General features: G+C 44.5%; 1 protein-coding gene across 7 annotated transcripts in view; it reads right to left on the bottom strand.

Moving 5' to 3' along the window:
- Window positions 1-15,039, bottom strand: part of BEND2 (BEN domain containing 2) — a 1,020,032-nt gene extending 1,004,993 nt beyond the window's left edge. For 3 of the 7 annotated variants that reach the window (XM_069636824.1, XM_069636823.1, XM_069636825.1), the window contains exon 1: window positions 14,909-15,028. The gene's annotated coding sequence lies outside the window, so the exon portion shown is untranslated. Of the gene's footprint in view, window positions 1-14,908 lie in introns of all 7 variants that reach the window. The other 4 variants (XM_069636821.1, XM_069636826.1, XM_069636822.1 and 1 more) reach the window with 3 other exon arrangements.
- Between the last annotated feature and the right edge of the window lie 2,391 nt (window positions 15,040-17,430).

The raw sequence follows: 17,430 nt of genomic DNA, 5'->3' as shown, positions 1-17,430 counted from the left end.
CTGTAGAGGATGCCAAGGTATTAACTTGTTTTTTGAGGGATAGAGTGGAGTCAAGGTAAAAGCCGAGTATTTACCTCGGTTGCCACCTTGATTGTGTTACCATCTATGTTGAAATTGCGATAGTTGGGACTCCGTTTTTTTAGGTTGGAGTCGGAGCCCAAGATCAGCATCTCTGTTTTGTCGTCATTTAGGCAGAGGCCGTGGGAGGCCATCCATGCCTGAATGAGGAGGTACATTTTGTTTACTAAAGCTATGTCTTCGACAAAGTTGCCTGATAGTGGTATGAGAATCTGCGTATCGTCCTCATAATTGGAATAGGTTACCCATAATCTGTCAAATTTGTAGAAGAGTGGCTTAGTAAAGATATTATACATAGTCGGGGCGACACATGAGCCTTGTGGGACACCACAAGTTATATGGATTGGGTCCGCTGCAGCTACAGGGGAGAACACTCTCATCGTACGGTTAGCTAGGAAGGATTGTACCCATTCTGTAGCTTCACTTGAGAAATGGGCGGCAGACGCTAAGTGGTTGCATAATACAGCATGATCCACCAGGTCAAAGGCCGCTGATAGGTCAAGGAGGAGGAACATAGCTGTACTACCTGTATCCTTCAACTCGTCGATTTGTGTCTTGAGGTCGATTAGGGCCGTTTCAGTACCGTGAAGTGGTCTGAAGCCAGATTGCCATGAGCCTAATAGTTGGTGTGACTCCAGATAGAGTAGCCTACCTCCAGATCCAAAACTATCGATGATTTTAAGGAGAAATGGGACTATGGTAATGGGCCTATAGTTAGTGGGGATGGCTGGGTCAAGTGACTGTTTTTTGAGTAGGGGCAATACCCAAGATTCTTTAAGGTTTGTGGGTACCGTGCTCGTATTGAAAGAGGCGTTGATTAGTTTCGAGATGAAGGGTGCTGAATCTCTGGCTGCATCCTTGATGATTTGCGCAGGGCAACTGTCGCCTTGGCAGTTCGATGGTTTAAGGGAAAGAATGACCTTTTCAGTTTCCAGTATAGAGATGTTGGTAAACCTTAAGGGTTTACCAATGCTTTGGGTGGATGTGCTGGGTATCTCTTTCAGTGGGGTGGTGCGAGTTCCACTAGGGCTCAGGGAAGCTTTTTTCTTAGCAGTTTTAGATTGAAGGGTTGCGATTTTATTTGCTAGGGCATTTTGGATACTGGTGCACCAAGATTTGTCCTTGGGGACATTGTCTGTAGGGGCAATTGGGTTTTCCAATTGTAACTTTTGGCAAAGTTGGCAAGTGTGGTTTTATTGTCAGCAGAGGGAGTGTGCCTCCAGATAGCTTGGAGTTTGCGTTTATGGATGCGCATTTCTTTGAGGTGGGGAGTGAACCAAGAATTAAGGTGAGTTTCACGTTTACTTTTGTGGAGTTTGATAGGGGCAATCAAGTCCAGAGCTCTGGCCATGGAGTTGTTGAATGACTCAACTAACTCGCTAGGGTTAGATTCACTGGAGCTGGCAGTGAGAGCTGGTATGAGTAGTGGGAGTAGTTTTTCGGCCGTGATTTCTTTTTTGCTTCTCATTGGCATGGGGGGGTGCCATTTTATTCTTGTTAGGTTTAGGAGGCTCTATGCTGGCTGTAAAGCATATAAGGTAGTGGTCTGTCCATACTTGAGGTAGAATACTAGAGATGATGATGTCACAGTTATGGTTAGCTATCCAGTCTAGTGTGCGTCCTTTTATGTGTGTAGGAGCTAGGACTTTTTGGGTAATGTCATGATTGACTAAAATGGATTGGATAGATTGGGCTTGTTTGTCCTCAGCGTCATTGAAGCCCAGGTTAAAATCGCCTAGTAAAAGGAGCTGGGTGGAGTCTTTGATGCTATTAGTGAGGAGACTAGATAGGTCTTCCTCGAAGTTGCCTAGTGGGCCTGGTGGTCTGTACACTAGAAGTATCGTTAGAGTACTATTGTTGGAGATCAGTATTTTAGCTGAGAGAAGTTTGCACGATGTGATTGCTGGGTGTGGGGTAAGTCTCGCAGCTAGCTGCGTTTTGGTTATGATGGCCAGGCCGCCTCCTCTAGTGTTAGGCCGGTCGATTCTTAGGTTATTGTAATTGTCCGGTATGGCAGTCATGAGGGCAGGGCCAGCTGCATCATGGAGCCAGGTTTCAGAAACAGCAAGGATATCTAAGTTGTCCATAGCCAGTATATCAGCTATTTCAGTATTGTGTGCTATAATGGACCTAGCATTAATAAGAGCTCCTGATAATGTAGGAGTTGTAGTGGTAACTTTGGCAAGTCTGGGGCTAGGGTGGTTGGGTCTCCTCCGTTTGTGATTTGGGTCACCTTGTGGTACGGGACGATTTACCGTTGCTGAGGCTAGGAAGTTAGGATTAATGGCAGTAGAGGTATGTGTGGGTACTGGTGGACTGGTTCTTTTATTTTTGATGTCATAAAGTCTTGGCAACCTAGTTCTAAGTCGCAAGTTTCTCTCTTGCAGATTGCAGGGGGTAAGGTTGGTAAGGGCCATTGTTGTGGTGATGGTTAGAATGGTCCAGGCTAAGGACCAGGATGTATATAGGAGGCAGGTCTGGATAGTACGCATGTTGGGCGAAAAGGACACAGTGGCAGGTATATTAGACTGACCAGTAGGGACTGAGGTACAATTATGCTGATGCTTTAGCACCAAAGTTTGGTCGTCTTAATGAGGGCTAGCGTGCCTATATACTTCAGTGGGGCATGACAGGCATCACAGTTAAGCTAAAATGCACAGGGCAGCATCTAGATTTGGGCATCAAAGGTAGGCTACATTACACATGGCAGCACCTAGGTTAGAGACATCAAAAAGCAGCAATGCACAAGTACGTTTAAAATACACTAGGCAGCATCGAGATACTGTAGGTCTTGGAGGGATGCAAGGCATAGCAGTGCTAGTATGCCGATGTACTATCAGTGCGCAATGGGCGTGAGCAACAGAGTGCAGGGTATTAGCATTTGTATTTATAAAAGATCGATGCCCAAGGCAGACAAGGTTGAGCAGATTGAAGATAAATTGGGGCAAAAGTCATTTGCAGCCGAGTTCAGGTAAAGTTGTAACAGAGACTGAGCGGATAATGTCACTATGGTACAGTAAACTGCGGTGCAAAGTTACCTTGACAGTCGTGTGTAAAAGGACCAGGGGTTCTGGCAGGAGGCAGGGTCAGCAGGTAACAGGCATGGAAACAGGAGATGGCCTTGTTTGCAGTGGACCTTGAGAAAAGTGGGCCGGTTTCGCCTGCCGGCGCCCAATGGGAGGACATGTAGGCAGGGGCAGCCAATCAGGAAGGCTTGCTCGGGCCTCAGTAGGTAATGTAGGTAGACATCAGGAATCGGTCGGCCATTTTAAGGCTGTGAAGTACCTTGTGTACTTCAATGGCGATTTTCGTATAAACACAACGAATAGCTGTAAACAGGCAGCGGATTACCCTGCCCTTGCTTGGGCAATGAAACGCTTCGGCTGCTGATGCGGAAGCAACATTTAAAAATAAAATGTGGTCAAGGCGGCGCTACGGGATCAGCGCTTACCTAAATTCAGGCAATTAGGAGAGAGGCCTTGGTGCTGGATGCCCGCTGCTCCTGCAGGTCAGGATCAGGTCCAAGGAGCTCCGGCTCTGTTGCCGTGTTGCAGAGAATGAGTTTAGGCATGGAAACAGCCTTCCATTTTAGATCTGCTTGCATCATCTTGTGAGGCTTGGGATTTGTCGAAGACGCTCATGGCCGGCTAGATTTTCTAAGTCCTATTCTGCCTTCTTATTACGTGTCTTCCATAGTGTCCCAATGTTAAGTGTTTAATGGCTGCCAGGTACCTGGGGTTATTTGCATGCAAGCGTCTGCAAGCATATACAAAAGCTCTTCTTGTGTTCCTACGTTTCTGCGATGAGCCTAATGGCAAAATAATAAACGTGCAGAGAGTATGTATATGTGTCTATCCTCTAACTCATAGAGCTGTACGCACATGTTCTTCATGTAGTTGGGTGTGCGAGTGTCCCGAATGTACGGATTGCACGTGCGCTTCGTATCTGACGTAGCTATGTCGCTGTGAGGTCTCTAACAACTTGAGGCATGGCTTCTTGGTGCTTTAGTCGAGTCTGTCCATGTAGCGGTTTCCAGCTCTGTCTTGTGTCTCTTAATCCACTCTGGGCAGAGTTTGTATTGCTGCAGGATTGTATGGTCCGTTGGCTGGGTACCTTTCGTGGTAGTTGTCCATCGTGGGAGCAGTGGGAATTGATGTGAGCTCAAAGGATCTGCAGCCATGTTGTTACTGGTGCTTCTTCCGGTTGGTGCTTCTTCCGGAAGGACGGAAGGCATATTCTGATTTTCCCTCTTCAGTATCAAACAGTGAAGACGGACCCAATGATCACAGTTCAAGGGTGTTTATTGAACTTCAAATGGGTTGGTTGAATGCCTATCTAAACCTTAATCTAAGGATGGGAGCAAGCTAAGACCATCAAATAATAATAACGCAGTCCTAATCGAGTCTGTCAAAATAAAAGGGCCTACACTAATAAACCTATTGCCAATCCTTGCTTTCATTACAAAAGGGTGTGGGACAATGATTTATGCAAAACAAAAAGTGTTCAAGAAATAATATGTCAGGACGGTTGAGCCGTTGGCTCCCCTTCCCCACGTTTTCAGTACGGGCAAGTCAGTTTGTTAGAGCTTCGCACACACTCTGGCTTCTCGGCCACAAGAATACAGTTCAAAGCAGAGACATCAGGGCCTTCTGCCAAAGTCTCTTTTTCAATAACAGTCTTTTACTGCAGAGAGTTTGTCGTTACAAACAAAGTCTCAAAGTTCCATTCCTATTAGGATTTTCACACGCACAGGTTCTCGCTTTCAATGTTCATCATGGGTCTCTCTCTTTAGACTGAGACCCCCTTTTATCACAATGTTCACACTTGGTCTCCCTCGTACGGGCTCGGACCATGGGCCTCCCTCGCAGGGGCTCGGATGCACTTTCTACCAAAATCGAAGACTTTCAAAATGTGCAAAGGGTTTTGCTTAAATCGCCCCAGGACCACTTTGATTCACTTCACACAATTGTTTTCCAGAATCTTCTACTTTCATTTCTGTTGGCGGGATACCTTAAGAAGACCTTTGATTGAGCACATTCACAGTGCCGGACCACTCTGTCAACGGTATGATATCTTGCCTTCTCAAGTTCAAACATTTATCAGCAATTTAGCTTTACTCGAGTCTTTCATCACACGCTTTTAACAATGTTTGTTCCAGCGCACGTTATACAATGTTGCTGCTTGCATCCTTGACTTCAACACAGACCGGACTTGCATCGGTCTCCCCAACTCACTGGCTGTGTTGATCTCTTTTGCATTTCTTTGCTCTTGGAGCCAAGGACTATACCATAACGGTTGCTGCTGCTCCTCCCCGCCTTGGTCAGTTACGCGGACAGGCCTTCCGTATCTTCGACACACAATGCAGGATTCTTTAGCCTGGTTTCCTGGCCTTATCCGTTCTACCTTGAAGGTTTCTTGAAAGTAACAGCGTCTTGCTGAAAATGTCAAGGTTATTTTCCTTCTTATGATCCCTTCTGGGTTTGCCGTTTTTCTCACCCTTGTTCAGCTGCCAACTTGAAACTGCTGTTCCTTCGTGTGCTTTGCCTCACTCAGAGTGTGCTTTCGTGCTCCACCTTTTACCCGCGTGGGGAAGTTTAATGAAAGTCAGATGTGAGTGATAAATTGCCTGACCTTGCCTGACTACAGTAGCGGGACATGTCAGGTACACTGCTCGGGTGCAAGTCCGTTTTCTCCCAGAGCAGGCATTCCATGTGAAAGTGATGGAGAACAGAAGGGGAAAGGGGGAAAGGTTCCCACGTATACAATCTGGTAGGATGGGGTAAAGGTGTTGCAGGGGGGAAATCTGAGGATACCGCCTCTCGCCATCTGGTGTCCCACTCCCACTCCACGAAGGACCCTCAACTAGGTGATCCTCCTGCACTGGTCCACCCCAAGGAACTGGATCCAAAAGTGATGGCCGTGTTCTGGCCACCAGGATGAAATATCCCCGGGGACTAGCGGGTGAGACACCTTCTGGTTTCTCACAGTATGTCCACATGTCTCTGGAAACACATTCTTCAAAAACAGAGCATCTTTCTGGAAATTGCATGCAGCCATGGGTTTGCTGACACAAATGCTTCCACCATCGAGAATGCAATGGCCCAGACATAGAAAGATTAGGCCCATGTCCTGGAGAAACCCTGTTCAAGGTCTCAGCCTCAAGCCCAGAAGTTAGTGTAGAAGGTTAAGTGACAACACAAAGCATCAAAGGCCTACAGAAAATAGGTCTATACGCTGCCACCACTGTAGATCTAAGGAGAAGGCCTATAAAGACGGCCACTTGTGGCCCCAAATGCCCAAGAAGAAGGACAAGGACTCAGACAGTCCTGAGGCAAAGACATTTTTGGCCTGAGGGATAGGACATGCTCTACATCCACCTCATAAACACCTGCCACCACGCTCATCTCAAATGTTGAATTCTCACTGATGAGGCAAAATTCTCAGTCATCAAAGAGACTGGCTCTTCTGTCAATGAACGACCAGAGAAGTTTAAACGGATTAATCCTATTGCATCCCTACAACCCACTGAGGTCAAGATGTTCACCTTCAGGAAGAGTGTTACACCCATGCCACTATCAGGTAATTTCACCAATGAACTCGAATATAAAGTCCAACATAACACACGTTTTTAAAAAAGGTGGACTTACTCCTGACTGATGTTCACAACAAAGTCAATGCCATTCAATTTACTGAGAAAGTCGCTCCCTCGGACCTTTAAACAAGTCAGGTCTGTCCCTCTACTTAAAGCCCTCTCTGCATCTTGATGAACCAATTAATGACACTCGGTCTGCTACCCAGACTGTAACCAGCAAGCTTTGACTCTTTGTGGAAAACTCCAATTTGCTTGACTCCTAACAGGCAGGTTTCCAACCAAACCAAGGAATCGGGTGAGTGAGACAATCTATGCTAGTAGGTGATGTTAACAGTACATCAGTAGGGGTACTTCTGGACATCCCAGATGCCTTTGACACTAGTGACCATCCAAACCTTCCACTTAGAGCAAGGAAGGCTGGCACCGGTGACGCAGTTTATTCCTAACTGCAATCATTCCTGGCTAATAGGGGAAGTTATTCTTTTAGTTTTAAGCTCCTTACCTATTGTATCTGGAGTGCCCCAGTGCTCCATATGGTCCCATATAATTTTGAATAACAGTGTTCAGTCCCTGACCAGGCTCATTCACTTGTACACCATTCAGAGCAGTCTGCTAGCAATTAAAGCGTGGATGGGATTTAATTGGTTAATGTTGAACTCAGAAAAAACTAAAGTACTGGTGGTTTGGGGTTCACCAGACACTTGGGAATCTTCCTTTTGGCCCCATTTTATGAGCTTTTTGACCCGGCCAGCTATATGGGACAAGAATCTGGGTTGCAACAAAAATAAAAAAAACTCCCTTTATTGCCCCCTCCCTAAATACTCAGACATCAGCAGTTACAGTCATACTATTTTCTGGGCAGGACTACGGTAATGTCATTTATTTCAGCTGTCCAGCTACTTGGAATAAAAGTCCCGAGACTGTGCAGAACAGAAATGTCACCATCACATTCCTACTCTCTGCCCTCTGCATTGCAGTCTCTTGGATTTAGTTTAATGTGTTCCGTTTGGCTTATTGAGTCTTTTAAGACTGCGGTTCCCCTTTCTACCGGCCAAACTTCAAACTCTCAGCCCTAGCTGATCTTGCCAAATCAGTTCAGGGGTTTGGTAGGCAGATGAAGAGTGGTGCAGCATTTTGGGTTTTAGCTCAATGCATCTGGAATGCTCTTCCTCAAACTGCGCACTATGTGAGAAACCTGAAGGTGTCGGACCCGCTAGTCCCCGGAGATCTGCCGTCCAGGTGGCCAGGAGATGGCCCTTTGCTATTGGATCCAGTTCCTGGTAGTGGACCAGTGGGGGAGGATCATCTGGGTGAGGGGTCTTCGGGGAGTGGAAGTTAGATACTGAGGGATGTGAAACGGCATTACCTTCCCTGTAACACCTTTTCCCCATTCTACACTGTAGGATATTTAGAAGCTCTAGCCCCCCACCCACTTTTCCGCACAAATACTTTCTTACACTGCAACAGACAACGGACTAACACCAGAGCCGTTTACCTACATGTCCCAACACACAGGCCAGGCAGAGTCAGGCAATTGACAATAACCACGCAAACCTGATGACCCTTTACCTTCCCCAGGGAAGCACACTTCGAGCAAGGCCGAACGCACAAGGAGACAGCTACACCAAACCGGCAGTTCAAACGGAGAAGAAAGGCAGCGAGACCTGGAAGGACAACAAAGGGGGGAGTTGCCCTTGCCCTTCTCAACACAGACACGAGAAGCCTCTGAAAAGGAATCATAAGACCAGGAGTTACAGCTGGTGTGCGAAGCAGCAGATGACAATGGTACTCCAGGGTTTCCCGCATTGATAAAGCAAGCGGGGAGGCAAGCTGGCGAACGTGGTACTATCCTTGACTCCAGAGATCAAAGAAGCCAACGGGTTCAGCAACGCCGGTGAGTCGGAGGAACCTGATAGCAAACAGAACTGTGTTGAGCCCAAGGTTGCAAGTAGCAACATTTTGGATGCAAGAGAAAGAACTTGTGTGTGTGTATTTGAACTTTAAAGAAAGCCCAGTTGAGGACCAGGTGCAGAGGGGTCTGGCGCCATGTGGGCGCTCATTCAAAAGACTCTGACCGGGACCTGTTTTGAAACTACAAGAACCAGAAGACCCTAGGAAAGGGTGGTGGGAGGCATCAGAGTGGTCTGACCTGTTGCTAGAGGAAGGGACCCCCGCTTTCCGATAAGATTGTGAACTCTGCAATAAGACAAGTGTGAACCCGACAGAGGGATGCCGAAAGAAAGCTGGGAGAAGGAAAACATGCTTTCTGATGAAAATGACTAAAACACAAACTATAGAATTGACAAGTTCTTATTTTTTTACATCATGGGCTTCAACTGGAATTAAACAGCCACCTTTTGCATCCCTAGGGGCTAATTTTGTAAAAAGTGGTCATTGCATTAAGCGTCCCAAGGTTAGCACTTACATGCTGTTGGGTCCACTGCATGCATTTTTCAACTTTTTACAAAACAGCGTGCAAAAATAGAGTAAAACATGCAGTAACACCTTCACTCTTTCCTTGTGCTCTCTGTTTCATAACAAATGTAAAGGACAACTGCAAATTACACTTTTCAGACAGCATTTACAATGGATTCTAAGGAATCTGCCTGCTTTTGACAGGTACTTAACGAATTCAGATTTCATATGAATCCTTTTGTTTTACTCATGCATAGAAATCTCCTGCATGCATGTAAATATGTGGTGTTACAGGTGGAGCAGGAATGCAGAGCAGGAAACCTTATTTCCCTTCCTGTCTCCCACTCCACATGCAAAGCACTTTAGCATCCCGCCAAGCATAAAATCAATCTGCAAATGGGCAACTCCTTGGTTTACCGCCTTACTGACATGCTACATGGGGGAATCGAAAGTGACCCCCATATTGGACTAAATGACCTTTTTCAATACTAGTCCAACTACAGGTCTTAATACAATTTATCATATATCTCTTTGTTATCATTTTGCACAAAATGCAAGCTAGCTTGTACAAGTGTTCCCCCTTTAGGTTGGACGGACAAATTCAATCCAATGCCATAGATTGAGCAATGAGCCTCTAGAGTATTTTATACTCTTAATTCGGATAATTGCTGCATCTTAAGGTAAGCCTGTAGCTGATAACACCACTGGTCCCTCCAGCTCCCTTATGGATTTAAGAACTTGCTCTCAGCTGCGAGGGAAAAAAAATATCACAGTCCTATCTTCGGATTAAGCGGCTCCTCTTATAACTGACATAGACTCTGCGACAAACATCCAGCCTCCTTCTACAACAGAACTGACTACTTCAAACCAGAGGCAGCCTGTTTGCAAGGACATTCGCACTTCCAGTACCCTACCCGCTAATAACTATAATACACCTGCCACTAATCAGCAGACCATTCCTTTATTAAACACACCTTCGAAGTCGCTGATTATATCAGTACACAAAAACCAAAATGTGCCTGCCCTTTCAGAAACGTGGCTATATGACTCAGCTCAGATAGCTGTTAATAACTCTGTGCACCCTGGTTATAAAATCTTCAGGGCTGATCATAAAGATCAGCAGGTTGGGAGTGTAGCGCTCAGTGTGAAAGACCAATTTAACTGTCATGACTCCAATACTTAGCATCTGGATGGCTGTGAATACCTCATGATAAAAATGAAAATCAATCCAAACCTCTCCCTTGCTATAATTATACTCTATAAACCTCCTCAGTTTGTCCCAGCCTTTGAAGAACAGCTTATAGGATTATTGAACAGCATTACTAAAAGCAAATTCGCCAGTTATTGTTATGGGCGACTAACATTTGGGCAGAATATCCTCTAGTCACTTCTGCCAACTCTCTGCTTTCCTCCCTGGAAGTGATAGGTTACACCCAACTGATAAAGGCACCAACACATCAAGGGGGCCACACCTTGGAATGGATATTAACACATAACGTTCAGAGCTCTGCCATTAGTACACTAGGATTCCTTGGTCAGATCATCTTTTTGTAAATACTACTATCACACTGCCAACCCCCTCACTAAGACCTGATGCCGATGTTAGATCGATGATCACTTGTAGAAACACTAAAAATGTTATACCCATTGTGTTTTCCTCTTTGCTAGCCACCAAACTAGGTCAGATTGATTCATTCAGGGACACTTCTGATCTAGTCAGCATTTAGCCTCTGCCATCAATGATACTATTAATACTCTGGCCCCAGTAAAAACCAAGATGATGAAAGCTGAGACCACTAATAACCTGGTTTAGTGATAAAATCGTGGAGGCAGGAAAAGTAAAAAGAACATCTGAGCGATAATGGAGGAAGGATCCATGCCCAATCACTTTGGAAAAATATCAATACATCCACTTTCCCTCCCATTTCCAAGGACTCTGTCCGGTGTGAATTAAGGACGAGTTTATTAATAAAATTGCAGGTCATCGTACAGCTATTCTTAACCAATTGGCCAGTATCGACACCAAAAAGGACTACATCAACATAGGACCTTTTTGGGTACTCTCCCGAAATTTGAATTTCATGTCTTCACTGAAAAAGAGGTCAATGAGATTGTCACTGACATGAAATCTATGTCCTGCTTAGGGTATTCTTGCCCTCCGACATATTAAAAGGATCCATGGACGTTTTGATACTATGGATTACTAAAATTATCAATTCCTCCTTCTCGACAGGTATAGTACCCGGCGATCTGAAGAAGGTTTGGGTTACTCCCCTTTTGAAAAAGGGACACTCTTGATCCCGCTGCTCCCAAAAATTATAGTCCAATTACTAACGTCCCATATCTGTTGAAAATCTTGCACAGAGGGGCCTACTTACAGTTCCAGAAATTCATTGAGGACAACAAACTTCTTAATCCACACCAGTCTGGTTTTGGATCCCAGCATGGTACAGAGACATCTCATTTGGACCTTAAGTCAAACATTGTGGGAATTATAGAAAGAAGGCATCCTGCACTACTTTTATCACTATATCTCTCGGCAGCACTTGATATCATTGATCACAGTCTATTACACAATAGACTGTTAACTATCTCCAACTGCTCAGAAAGTGCAGCTAAATGAATTGCCTCCTTTCTTGGTCCTATACATCAGACCATTTCTCGATCTTTGGAAATTATGCGGATGACACCCAGATCCTATTCAAGTTGTCTGGTGACTATCGAGAGGATGCTGCCACTGTGAATCATGTTTATCTTGATATCCAAGCCTGGATGGCACACAACTCATTAGCGCTCAATGACTCAAAAACCAAGCTGCTTATCATGGCGTCCGCCCCTCGATCAAATAAAGATAACTCTCAACATGACTCTTTAAGTTGCGGGTAATACAATCACTAACCAAATCAGTGAAACCTTTGGGAGTTATGTTGGATGCCAATCTCTCCATGAAAAAACAGGTATCTCAGATCCGCTCATCATGTGGACATGTAAACTAAATTACTCCACCAGATCAGGCCATCCCTCTCAATAAAAAACAGATCCCTTTTAGCATCCTCACTAATAAACTCACAATTAAATTACTGTAACAGTCTATTGATCGGCACGTCTGAAGGCAATTTACATTGCCCTCAAACTACTCAGAATGGAGCCATCCGGACTGTATTTGGGTTAGCCAGACGTGACCATGTCACTGCCTTCAGGAGATAATTGCACTGGCTTCTGGTGAAGATTCTCTCCCTCACCTATAAATGCCAGAATTCAAATGTGCCCTTCTATCTCATTTAAAGGTTAACAAGGAAATCATCCAGCAGTGTTACGCTCCTCTGACACTCTTCAGCTTAACCAGCCGCGTAGCGATTCCAGCTTTGAAGTCAATGCTCCACATGAATGGAACACCTTGCCCCTGAATATCCAAACATCTCAATCGGTGACAATGTTTAAGAGAAATGAAAGACATTAATGCTTAACCTGCATGAATAGAAATCTTTCCCAGTTTCCCTTTTTGCTCTTTCTTTCATTATTTCTCATGCATCATCTCTTGTAGCACTCCGAGGCCCACGGGCATGCAGCGCCTTATAAGAAATAAAATAAATAAATGCACTATGCAGATTCTAAATTAACGCAACCACACAGTTTTCTCCAAAATCGTATAGTAATAACCCAACCTCACTAATAACAACATTGTCTTCCTACATGGGAGCCATAACCATAGTAGACCTCTTTGTCGCTTGTACTTGTTAAAGTCATGCATTTCCTTTACGTTTGGCCTTTTGGTTAGAAATAACATCCACACATAAAAGAAAATTGACTTCTGCTAAAGGTACTAAAACATCAGTTTCAATACTAGAATTAAACACCATAAATTAGTCAATCAAAAAATACTAACAGAAGAATTTAAACAGGAATGCAAGTATAAACACCATGAGGTTAATGTCTGTTTCAGTTCAACATAGTGCACCCAATCGGGTGAAACAGGGGCCCTGTCAACTGCCCCTACATAGTTCAAGACTGTGTACGTTTTTAGAGTTCTAAAATCCCATTTAGATGATACTATTTCAGTTCACTCACAGTCCTTCCGATGTAGCATGGCACAGGTCGCACCCGCTCCCTCAATGCTGCAAGTCTATATATGCAAACCTTCTTAAGTGATGAAGCGTGGGCCCAAGCCAAAAATATGTTCGTCTGCATGTTTCAAGCCCAACTAGGTCCAGTTAGAAACAAGTCACCAAAAGGCCAGAGCTTCAATGTTGCATAGGTTTTTGACAAATGATCCTCCAATCAGGACACAAAATGTGCCATCAGCACTACTGGTGGTAGTTAGCTCTTGGGAAGTAAGAAATGGTGTGTTGTGGGCATGTTTAGAATTGAGGCGGCGAGTGACGTAGCTTACTTAGTTGAGGCACAGAAGCCAAAAAAGACAGGTCAACAGTGGTTTATGGTGAATGTGGGGTAAGGTAAAGTCAATAGCGGCACAGCAGAACTGCTTGTGGCCTGGCAAATGCTTGAGTACTTACTACAGAACTGCTTGGAAAACATGTTTTATGAACATTTTCACACTTTCTAGATTTCTTTGCTGTTCTTGCTTTGTAGTCTCACAGCAAACTGTCACCAAGCTGCCCCAATTCTCTCTTGGATTTCATGGCTTAAGGGCACTTCCTGGGTAGGAACACTGCGTGATAAACATGTGCACTGACTGGAAACCGTGTGCAGCTGGAAGACTGCCCCATTTTAGAACTGAGAACAGAGGGTATTCATCTATCCATATGTCCGCCCATATCAACCCACTCACCCATCCACCCACCCTTTTTACCTCTCATTCAGCCACCCCTCCAACCCACGCAACCTAACAAATTCAACAACTCATCCATCCTCCATATATATTCAACAACAAATCCAACCACGTTCGTCAATCCATCCACAAAACCATATTAACTCATTGATCCACCCTTAATTCGCTCACTCAATCACATGTACTCACTAACCATCCATCCGTCCAACCATCTAAGCATATACCACCACTCATCAATTCACCAAAACAACCAAGACCAACCATTCAAGCTATAAAAAGCTAGACCTACTGGCTTTGCTGGTGTTTGTTTTAACGCTTCATATGCAGAATGGTTTGTGGTGTGATACGTCAGAAAGCCATAGGGTAAACATATAGGGAACTGCCGAACCAAAACAAAGAGGGCAAAGCTTCACACTACCATGTCACCAATGTAAACAAAATGACACGTGGCATGAGACAGCCGGTTTCAATTTATAAATACAATACGAGTTTTCCATTTCAACAGCTATACTTTTATTTCAAATGCACTAGAGCCTGTCAATGTTTTGAATAGTCAACGTATTAAATATAAAGGTAAAAAGGAGGAGCATACACCAACGAAGTTACTATGCATGAACCTGCCAGGACAATGCCATTGCTGAATATTGTTTCAGTTTCACTGTAAATTGCAAAGGACTCCAACGTCCACTGGTTCACAAATATCCAGCACTGGGGCTTCATGAACAATAATGCTTTCTGGGACGCGCAGGCTTGATTCACTTCAATTGAAGTGAAAGAAAAGACTAAAGCACCAGATTATATATTTTTTTTAAAAATGACATACGCCCAATCACAAGATATTAGCATAGTACACCAGAACAGTAGTTGGACTAAGTATTAAGGTACTTTATTAGTAAGCGTTTCAACATAAAGAGAGCATTTTCACTTCCCATGGATGCAACCTGCATTCCAACCCCTCCCCTGCAGGCCATTGAAATCAGAGGCACACAACAAAAACGCTTGGATACGCGTCAATTACGGTTAAAGGAACGCACCTGGGCTTATGTTTTAGTTGCGCCCGTGAAGCCGTAAAAAACCATTTAATGAGCAACGGGCGGTGCTCAGGTGCGGCCCGAACCTTCGCTAGTGTCTAGTTCCCATTTGAGAAACGGACCCTAGTAGCGCGCCGGCGCCCCCTCACGTGAGTTTCACGTTACGTTCAGGACTGTACGTCTGTCGTCTCTGTTGACTAGGGACCTCAGTCTACGCCCCTGCAGCGCCTCGTGACCGTTGCGTGAGCGGGAAGGTTGGAGATGGATCCGGCATCGTGGCTTACAGCGAATGTTCGTGGTTTTTCTCTGGGAGGGCGAGAACATGGGCGGATATAATTATTTAACGACCATTAGAGGTAAACCAGTTTGCATGTTGTGACGTGTGGCCCTGTGTAGGAAGGTCCATGCTTGTTTTCTTGTGTAAGGGGATTTGTCCTGCACATGGGTGTGGGGTGATTACGTCTGTACAGAGGGACATATTTTGGGATTTGGGCTCGTGGTTTGGTCTTGTGTAGCGAAGCCAGCCTCTAGATAAAATTTTGCAGGTGGAGTATTTTACTCCTTAGTTTTTTGAAGTGGGGAGTAGATTTTTTTAGGAAGTCAAAAAGTAATTCCTATTCCAAATGGGGCCTTTTTTTTAGGTCAGTAAAAATATGTTATCTCTAAAACAGATATCTGTTTATAATTCAAATGTATTTGCATTTAATAATTCATGCATAGTAAAGGGTGCTTTTTTAACTAGTAGAATTTTGTATTTATTACCTGTTGTTGAGTAATGTATTGAATAGCTTTGCGTTAGCTATTTATAAGTGCAGGTTTATATTAACAGTGGGCCAGAGGAGAGAGCTGTGGGATGCTATCAATAAAGCTAGGTTTCTTACCTGTTTTGGTACATCACTTAATTGTCAATGTGTTTAAAAAGCGGCAACCCACAGCGCGCGGACTCACGCCAGACATAATAGTGGGTGGCAGATCAGGCATAGGAAAATATCAGAAAAGATGTGCAGGCCAGCCGCAACACTGCATGACCAGGCACAGCAACAGGTGCAAACAAATCTGCTCTGCGTCACATAGGGCAGCCTTGATGGGAGTGGAAAGGTCGGGTCCTATAAGAGCTGCTGTGGGCCGAGTCAGGGAACGCAGATGAGTGTATGCCCAGGCCTCAGCAGAACAGTGAAAATAGCGTGGACTAAGATGGTCCGTTTACGCTGTGAGGCTGTGTAAATGCTAGTTACGAGTGAGTGGGTGTGGACGCTCAGTGGCGCATACAGCATTAAAGTGAACAATACACAATTGAAGAATTCCCACTCGTTTTTAAACAACCCTGGTGAGCCATCCATACGTTGGAACTTGTGGATTGATACATTTAAAGTGTATCTCAGTGCAGCTGGAGGAGCCAATTATAGTGAAAAACAGCTTTTTTGAAATGTCTAGGTACAGAAGCGTTGCATGCCTTCTGACATTTACCTGGAGAAGAGGTCACAGTGTTACCCAGGGACAGTGAGTATAAGGCAATAGAAAGCCTGTATGAGACATCATTGGGAAAACGACAGAAAGATTTTTGTTTTTGCAAGCACAGGGACCAGATGAGGCCATTGATGCATATGTGATGGTGCTGAGTCGGCTAATCACCACATGCACATTTACAGGGATGATAGATGAATATATAAGGGATCAGATCATGATGAAAACGTGCAATGCAAAATTGAGGGAGCGCTTATGGATAGAAAAAGACGCGTCATTGGATAAAGCAGTCAAAATGGTAACAGCCATAAAGGAATTATTTAAGAGTGAGGTGATGAACAAGGACAGTTGAGCTGTTGGGGAAGTTTTACTTGCGGTACAAGTGCTTACAAAGTAATGGCAACAAAGTGTTTTTTAAAAATGAAACATACAAAGACAAAGGTGACGAGAGCAGCATCAGGGGCTCAAGTGGTGGAAGGATCCAATGCATTAAGTGTGAATGGTATATCCATCCATCAGGGGCCCAAGGAATGTCCTGCTGTAAATGCTGAAGGTAGATGTAAGTTCCCATGGGAATGGGTAGATGAGGGTGGAGAGGTAGTAGGTGTTCGGTTGGAGACAAAAAGGTGTGGTCCGTGGGATGTGATGACGGTGTATGTGGTGGACATGGATATGTTTGTGGACTATTGCTCACCATGCAGTCCCAGAGTGTTTCAAATGTAGATTGGCTACTTTGAATATAGCCACTGTTATATTTTGCCACACTTGCATTCAACCTCCCAGAGTGTTCCAAATGTAGGTTTGATACTTTGAATCTCTCCACTGTGATATCTTGCCACACTTTTGGTTTTTTACCCTGAATCTCACCACTGAGATTTTTCGCACCACTTGCATTTTGCATCTCAGAATGGTCCCATGATAGGTTTGATACTGTGAGCCTTGCCACTGTTATACTTTGTCACACTTGCATTTTGCCTCCCGGAGTGTGAACTATATAATCTCGCTACTTTGAATCTCGCCACCGTTATATTCCTCCACACTCGCATTTCGCCTCCCTGAGT

This window comes from Ambystoma mexicanum, chromosome 7p (genome assembly GCF_040938575.1).
Source record: "Ambystoma mexicanum isolate Mex_15411 chromosome 7p, UKY_AmexF1_1, whole genome shotgun sequence".
In the NCBI taxonomy this organism is placed as follows: domain Eukaryota; kingdom Metazoa; phylum Chordata; class Amphibia; order Caudata; family Ambystomatidae; genus Ambystoma; species Ambystoma mexicanum.
This window is presented reverse-complemented; position numbering and strand designations above follow the sequence as displayed.